The sequence below is a fragment of the Dipodomys merriami genome, unplaced genomic scaffold, assembly GCF_024711535.1.
Source record: "Dipodomys merriami isolate MVZ:Mamm:240054 unplaced genomic scaffold, mDipMer1.0.p SCAF_17, whole genome shotgun sequence".
Taxonomy (NCBI): domain Eukaryota; kingdom Metazoa; phylum Chordata; class Mammalia; order Rodentia; family Heteromyidae; genus Dipodomys; species Dipodomys merriami.
The window spans coordinates 13,617,796-13,624,016 of NW_027203048.1; the positions used below are offsets into that span (position 1 = coordinate 13,617,796).

Here is a 6,221-nt window from a genome sequence, read left to right on the forward strand (position 1 = left end):
AACACTTTAGTACCAATAGAGCTAGCTCTTCCCCATTACCTTTCTCTATCAGAATTTCCTGGCTATTCTTATTTGTTTAATTTGCCATATAATCTTTAGAGTGGGCATGGATATAATGCACTGAAATTCTTTGCCAAGGTATAACAAGGATGGCCTTGTTCAATTTCCAATAACCTCATAATTACAATCTTTCCTGTCCATATTTCTATCAGCATGCTTATCTTCTGAGTCTTAACCAGAATTTCCCATTAAGCTCTGCGCAAAACACCCTGGGCTTTCTCTCCCTCACTTCTCCAGTTTTTTCCAGATTCCTCTGACAAGCTGATTTTGAAGGCTTACACTATATCGGGTGTCACAAAAACAACCCACTTCTTGATATCAATTTTCTGCTAGTCAGCTTTCTGCTACTGTAACAAATACTTGAGATAATCAACTTGAAAAGAGAAAAGGTTTGCATTGACTCACAGTTTCAGTCTATGGTCTTTTGGCTCCATTGCTTTTTAGGCCTGTGGCAAGGCAGTACACCATGGTAGGAACACATAGCAAAGGAAACTGCTCACTTCATCACAGCTGAAAGATAAAGAGAGGGGTCAGGACCCCAGTGTTACCCATGACATGACTTCCTTCCATTAAATATCCCACTTTTTTCCTGAAGGTTCCACCATCCCCAATAAGACCTTAGGCTGGTGAGCAAGCATTTAACACATAGTCCTTTGGAGAAACAGTTATTCAAACTATAAATGTCGTACAAAACATGGATTTGGGGAAAGAGGACAGAAATGGGCTCTTACTAATTTCTGCATGCCTCCTTGTCATGAGCTTGATTATGCCACAGCAAAAACTATAGAGAAAAACACTTGTATAAAGAATAGAACACACTAATGAACTAACAGGAACAAAACAGGAAACATGGAAGAGTAGACATGTTTGCATTTGTGGTGGTCTTCCTGTATGTCAGATACTTTGATTCACTGACTTGTTTAATAATCTTCACAGTAGTAACCACTATCTCCACTTTACAGATGAGAAAATAAAGAGTCAGATGGTTTTTCTGCTCCTTCAAGTGTGGTCCTCAACTACCAACACCAGCATCATCTCGAAGCTTGTTAGAAATGTATAATTTCAGGCTTCACCAAAGACCTACTTCAAGCAGAACTTGTACTTAAGATCCATATACAATTCCTATGTGTATTAAAATTTAAGAATCAGCCAGGCACCAGTGGTTCATGCCTGTAATCCTAGCTACTCAAGAGGCTGAGATCTGAGGATTATGGTTCAAAGCCAGCCCAGATAGGAATGTCCATGAGAATCTTATCTCAAATAAACCACCAGAAAACCAGAAGTGGTGCTGTGGCTCAAGTGGTAGAGTGCTAGCCTTGAGCTGAAGAGTGGAGGGACAGTGCCCAGGCCCAGAGTTCAAGTCCCAGGACACACACACACACACACATACACACACACACACACACACACACACACATACACACACACACACACACACACACACACACACACACACACACACACACACACAAGAATTAACTAGGCACTAGTAGCTAACATCTGTAATCCTTGCTACTCAGTAAGCTAAGATCTAAGGGTTGTGGTTCAAAGCCAGCCCAGAAAAGAAAATCTATGAGATTCTTATTTCCAATGAATCATGAAAAGCCAGAAGTAGAGGTGTGGCTCAAATGGTAGAGTACCAACCTTATGCCAAGAAGTTCAAGCCCCAATGCCAGCTCTCCCCAAAAAAATAATAATTTGAGAATCACTCATTAATTCCAAAGGCCATAAACAAATATTAGAGCCCAACTTCAACACCCATGTTTCTTGCTTTGCAGCCATGACAGTCAAGTCACTTAATAGTCACAGTTTATAAAGCTCAGAAAACTAGCTACATAAAAAGTTCATATTGTGGGCAGGGAATGTGGGTTGGTTGTAGAGTGCTTGCCTAGCATGCATGAAGCCCTGGATTAGATTCCTCAGTACCACATAAACAGAAAAGGTGGTACTGTGGCTCAAGTAGTAGAGTGCTAGCCTTGAGCAAAAGAAGCCTAGGGACAATGACTAGGTCCTGAGTTCAGTCCCCGGGGAAAAAAAAGTTCATGTTGACTCTGATCAGAGTGAGCCGAGTGGTTGCGTCTCGGGAACCAATAGCGCTTGCAGCATGGCTGATCAACTGACTGAAGAGCAGATTGCAGAATTCAAAGAAGCTTTTTCACTCTTTGACAAGGATGGTGATGGAACTATAACAACAAGGAACTGGGAACCGTAATGAGGTCTCTTGGGCAGAATCCCACAGAAGCAGAATTACAGGACATAATTAATGAAGTAGATGCCCATGGTAATGGCACAATTGACTTTCCTGAATTTCTGACAATGATGACAAGAAAAATGAAAGACACCAACAGTGAAGAAGAACTTAGAGAAGCATTCTGTGTGTTTGATAAGGATGGCAGTGGTTATATTAGTGCAGCAGAGCTTCGCCAAGCTTCGCCATGTGATGACAAACCTGGGGGAGAAGTTAACAGATGAAGAGGTTGATGAAATGATCGGGGAAGCAGATATTGATGGTGATGGTCAAGTAAACTATGAAGAGTTTGTACAAATGATGACAGCAAAGTGAAGATATTGTACAGAATGTGTTCAGTTTCTTGTACAAAATTGTTTATTTGCCTTTTGTTTGTAATTTATCTGTAAAAGGTTTCCCCTACTGTCAAAAAATACGCATGTATAGTTATTAGGATTTCATTCCTCCATGTTTTATTCCTTTATCTTACTGTCATTGTCCTGAAACCTTATTTTAGAAAATTGATCAAGTAACATGTTGCATGTGGCTTACTCTGGATATATCTAAGCCCTTCTGCACATCTAAACTTAGATGGAGTTGGTCAAATGAGGGAACATCTGGGTTATGCCTTTTTAAAGTAGTTTTCTTTTAGGAACTGTCAGCATGTTGTTGTTGAAGTGTGGAGTTGTAACTCTGCGTGGACTATGGACAGTCAACAATATGTACTTAAAAGTTGCACTATTGTAAAATGGGTATATTATCCAGGTACTCGTACACTATTTTTTGTACTGTTGGTCTTGTACCAGAACATTTTCTTTTATTGTTACTTGCTTTTTAAACTTTGTTTTAGCCACCTAAAGAAAATCTGCTTATGGCCCAATTTTCCTCAATCCATTCCAAGTTGTATATTTGTTTTCTAATAAAAATTACAATTTACTGGGAAAAAAAGTTCGTGTTGTAACATGGACCTCAGTTTGCCCATTGTCACAAAAATGATCTGTCTCTCAGAATAAGTATGTTTTGAGCATCTAGAACAACAAATAAAGTTGAAGGCAATAAAACTTTTTTTATTGTGAAAATACTGTACAGGGGGTTACAATTACATAGGCAAGATAATGAGTACATTTCTTATCAAGCATTGTAGCCTCCTCCTTTGTTTCCCCTTCCCATCCCATCCTCTCCCAGCCCTCCCCCACCTAACCCTCCTCCCCCACCACCAAAGTTGTAAAGTTCGTTTTCGACATAACGACTTGTACGTCTCATTGTTGCAATGGGCCCACCTGTATCCCTATTTAAACGATTTGTTTTGCCCTTCCCTCCACAAATTATCCCAACATCAAATACAGTGAAATAAAACTTTTTCATGTTGAATACTGTTTGAAATTAAAAAGCTACTTTAAGTCCAAAATATTTTTGTTATGTAAGATTTGTTGAAATGAGACCAAAGCTTATTATTGAATTATGCCAGCAGCTCTGTAGATAATTCATGTTCACCTAAGCTTCTACATCCACTCAGACTGAGAAATGTCATGTACCAATCACTGAGCCCTGATGAGAATAAAAAGGAAAGTCTTTCCTAGCAGATTAGAAAACCCAAGCTTAGGCCTTTGTATGCAAGTAAAAGATAATGTAGATTTAATTCACACTGAGTCCAAACTCTGAAGTGTCTATTATACCCTATGTCTCATCTTATTCCCTCATTGACTTTTATTTTTCACTTTTAAAGAAAATCTTGCTTATTTTTTTTGCTTTTAAAAAAGGTGTCACACTTTTTATTTTATTCTGGTGTGCAGTGATGGACCAGATTGTTCTGCTCTGTGGGCTTATAAGAGCCTTTTAAAGAGTAAAAACATAAAAATAACTCAGCATCATAATGGCTCCAGTGAGACCTCCTAACTCAAAAAGACTGGATCATTCACCTTAAAGAACATCGTATCCTGTGCTCCTCTTGCCTCCTTTGGAATTCAAAACTAAGGACCACTTCAGAATAAGGTTCACAGATAATTAATGCAGCTCCATTAGTTTCATTGCAAAAATCAGCCTCAATTTTTTGTTACTTCATTCCCTCAGTAACACATAACTGTTTTTAAGCATCCGTTTTATGAGCACATATTGTCCTCAATATTGCTATGGGGTCTTTTGCATCTTTTCCCAGCTGGCAAAGTCCCTTCAGTGACATCTTAGGGATGAGATAATAACAGAAAGAGAGGTCACATCTCAGGATTCACATGGGAAAAAAATCCTAGCACTTGTCCTGGATTAGAATGGTTTGGGGATTGAGAGGATGGTGAAGGAAGAAATGGTAAATAAAATTGAGAGATGAACTGTTAACAGGTCTTAAATAAAATATGTCTAGGCTTTGATACTACTATGATTGTGTGACTGTACATGTCTCAATACCTTACACCTCAGTTTTCTCATCTGTAAAGTAGAATCTTTCAGGAGCTTCAGGGCATGGAGAGAATTCAATGAATTCACAGACATAGAGCATGTGGCATGTAACAAGCTTATAATACATGTCACAAGTCGGGTTATTATTGCTTTGAGCCAATGTACTCTCCTACACATACACAAGGAATGCTGAAAGCCAAATCAGAAGTGCTTCCTCTTGGAATCAGGTATGAGTGCTGACTCCGGAGATCACCCCTCCCTTGACAAGAGTGTAGCCCACCTGAAAAATTAAGGGAAACACCATGGAGATAAAGCTGGATGGACCAAGGACACCTTCTTTGCCCAGTTTGCAAACAGCAGCTCTGAGCTCCCCACATAATTTTACCAGTTCACCTCTTACTAGCTCAGCTGTAATAGCAGAATGCTACAGTCTGACTTGGCCATTAGTCTTGTGGAAACATGGCCAGAAATATAGGATAGCAGGAACCAAGCCAGACATCAAAAGGAAAGCCTGTCTCCTTCATACTCCAAAAGAGAATACCAAGCAGATGGGGCAAACCATCCACCTGCACCCTAAACTGGGAGAGAGGAAACTAACTGCTCACATATGTATCATGCTAACCAGGAACTCTCACCAGATCTCTACTGGTAAGGTAAGAATTAGAATCCCTCTCTCAGAGCAGCAGAGGCTCAGAGGTACTAACAATCTCTCCAAACCTACACAGTTCATCAGTCAAAACAGAAACCAGAACATGGGTCTGTCCGACATCTTACAGACTGTTTATTAGAGAATGCTTTATTTTTGTATACATAGTGATTTGAGTTGGGGTTTTGTTTGGTCAATTCATGTTTATTTCTTGTATATGTTTACACCAAACATTGGGAGGAGGGATAAATTGCCACACCTTTTTACAGGCTCTTAGAATCTCATGTGGTCCAAACTATTAAAAACAATTATGCAGATTCAAAGCAAACAATGTTTGCTTTGTTGAGCAGACTAAAGGGTTGCACTTGTGAAATAGCTCCCATCTACTATGGATATCAGTTTGAGGTTTAGTTTTTTACTTTTTGTTTTTAAATAGCATAGCACACCACCACCAGGAACAACAGGTCGTTGGCATGGCCCCTGTGGTTGGCTGGTTTATCTATATCCCACAAAAGAGGTACTTGAACCCATGCTACACAGGAAGAGACAGTGCTAAGCAAAAAGCACACTGCACTTCATTAGTCAACAAGTAGCTTCAAAAATGCTGTTAGGTGAATCAGTGCATTCATTAACTAGTAAGAGTTTGAATCTATTACCTACACCTTTTTTCCTGCTATTTATTATATTACTACTAGTATTGATTATCAAGTTTATTTTATAGCCATTCATTTCTAATTTCCTGAAGACTAGCTTGACAGTTTCACCAAGTTATCAAATATTTTTAATTCATCAAATATACCTAGAGTTGAAATATATCATTTCCAAACCCAAATACAAAAATATAAATAGCCCCAGAACTCAGAATGTTCTAGAACTCATTAGGTATGCTCATATGAT

General features: G+C 39.0%; 1 pseudogene; it reads left to right on the plus strand.

The window, feature by feature from the left end:
* Nucleotides 1-2,141: 2,141 nt before the first annotated feature.
* Nucleotides 2,142-2,633, plus strand: LOC138829017 (calmodulin-1-like; annotated as a pseudogene).
* The last annotated feature ends 3,588 nt before the right edge of the window (nucleotides 2,634-6,221 follow it).